Source organism: Cavia porcellus, unplaced genomic scaffold (genome assembly GCF_034190915.1).
Source record: "Cavia porcellus strain 051 isolate PalLab524CR breed Dunkin Hartley unplaced genomic scaffold, mCavPor4.1 scaffold_6, whole genome shotgun sequence".
In the NCBI taxonomy this organism is placed as follows: Eukaryota; Metazoa; Chordata; class Mammalia; order Rodentia; family Caviidae; genus Cavia; species Cavia porcellus.
The window spans coordinates 37,739,206-37,741,450 of record NW_026947489.1 but is presented as its reverse complement, the minus strand read 5'-3'; the positions used below and the strand labels follow the sequence as shown (position 1 = coordinate 37,741,450).

General features: G+C 41.8%; 1 pseudogene; it reads left to right on the top strand.

The window, feature by feature from the left end:
* The first annotated feature begins 293 nt into the window (after positions 1-293).
* Positions 294-904, top strand: LOC134476301 (olfactory receptor 4F21-like; annotated as a pseudogene).
* The last annotated feature ends 1,341 nt before the right edge of the window (positions 905-2,245 follow it).

Below are 2,245 nucleotides of genomic sequence, written 5' to 3'. Positions count from 1 at the left end.
GTAAGTAAGCACTTATTCATATACTTGTTGGCTTGAACAATGGTTTTAATATTACAGTAAAAATAGATTTTCAAAATTGATTTCTCTTCTTCTAGGATACTAGTATTGTTTTCATAGTTTGCATTTTCCCTTTTATTCTCTTACAATCAAGTATCACAATCAAGAAAGGCAATGAATGGAGTGAATCACTTAGTTATGCCAGAGTTTTTGTTCCTAAGACTCTCAAACTCCTGGGATAGTTTGCATTTTCCCTTTTAATCTCTTACAATCAAGTATCACAATCAAGAAAGGCAATGAATGGAATGAATCACTTAGTTGTGCCAGAGATTTTGTTCCTAAGACTCTCAAACTCCTGGGATATCCAACTACTCTTCTTTGCACTCTTCCACATTTTACACCATAAGTATGATGAGAAACTCGTTCACTGTGTTCACAGTGGCATCTGACCCTCATTTTCACTCTCCTATGTGCAAGTGGCCATGCACATATATTTTTGTTAACCAATCTGACCTTCATTGACTTGGGTGTTTCTTCTGACACTTCTCCCAAGATGATTTATTAGCCTTTTTAAAAACACAAATTTATCTCATTTAGGGGTTTCATTACTCAAATCTTCTTCATCCACAACATTGGTGGTGTGGAAATGGTGTCGTTCATAGCCATGGCCTTGGATAGGTATGTGGCCATATGTAAATCTCTCCATTATCTCACCATTATGAACCCAAGAATGTGAGTCTCCTTCTTAGTGGCTGCTTGGATGATTTGCCTTACACACACTGTGGTTGAACTGGCTTTTGTTGTCAACTTACCTTTCTGAGGCCCTAATGTGTTTAGGAAAATTCATAAAACTATGAGTTTTGGGGTGCTCTGGAGCAGCAATGAGCTTTGTAGATTGTATGACTGAAAAGATTTCCTTGCATGTGCAGTGGGATTCAAATTTCTTGCTCTCCTGCATTAGGCACATATCCCATATTGCAAACCTGTTCTCCAGTTTGGGTAATCTATCCTTAGTTTCTTTAAAGCAGGCTTGCCAGCTTTCAATGGTGTTTTCTTGGTAATCTTTTGGTAATCTCTTTGAATCTGCTCCATGTATTCTATGTTTTCTTTATATTCTTCATCAAATGATTCTCTCCCTTTTTTTGTTCCTCCATTTTTCCATCTGTGTCTTCTTGAGAGTTGCTTAGCATTTCTTTTATTAATCTATTTATATCTTGCTTTACTTGGTTAAGTATTTCACTTCTGAATTCATCTATGATGTCCCAAAGATATCTCTTTATGTCTACTGGTTGCATGTCTGCTGCTGCATGCTTGCTGACCTCAATTTCCTTTGTATTACCTTTCCTGGATCAATGTTCTCAGGGTTGGGAGCTGGGGACTTTTTCTTGTTGCTTCCTCTTCTCATATTTTTTGTTTCTTCCATACAGTCATATAGAGAAGGCCCCAGTCTCTTTCTCTGATGGCTATGATTCTTCTGAAGTATATTGGCTAGGTGATTATCCCCCCCTCCAGTGTGCTATTGTGATGCAAACAGGGTCCATCCACAAATGCTGGTCCCTCCCCTCTGGGTCAAGCTGCTGAGACCTTCACTGTATTAATGTGCACTGCGCATAGGGAATTGGTTTGGGACAACTTATTGGGTCTTAGCCAGAGTCATGACCCAGACCAAGCACATCCCACCAATCCTGTCTGGTAAGGGAATAACTGACTGAAGTCTCTACAGTACCTTGTACACTCCTGCCCAGTTCCAAATGTCATCCCCTTTCCCGTGGAAAGGTTTTGTTCCCAGCACTCACCACAGGCCAATGCAGATCCCTTCCCAGCTCTGCTCTCCACCGGTCTTGCCAATCTCTGACTTCAGTGTGCCTGCACTTCAGTGCTACTGGGGTTCCAGAGAGTTGAAGTAGTGGGAACCCAATCAGCCCATTGAGTCACAGCTGCTCGAGTTCATGCATGCCAGCCAGTGCATTTCTCTGGTGCGTTGCTCTCCTTTGCCATCACATCTCCCAACCAAGGCCTTCAGGCTTGCCAGTCACCAGCTTCACTGTGCCCACACATCTCTGGGTTCCAACAGTGCTTCTAGCTCAGAGGGACTGGCTCTGGTGAAAGCGCCACCAGCTACCACCTTCCTCTGTTTTATTTTTTCTTTTTTAAAAATTCTTTCTGTGGGCTTCAGTTCTCATTTTAGTTTCTTCCTGGGTCAAGGGGACCTGCGTCTTTCCTGCTTTATTTCTCCAGAATGCTGTAC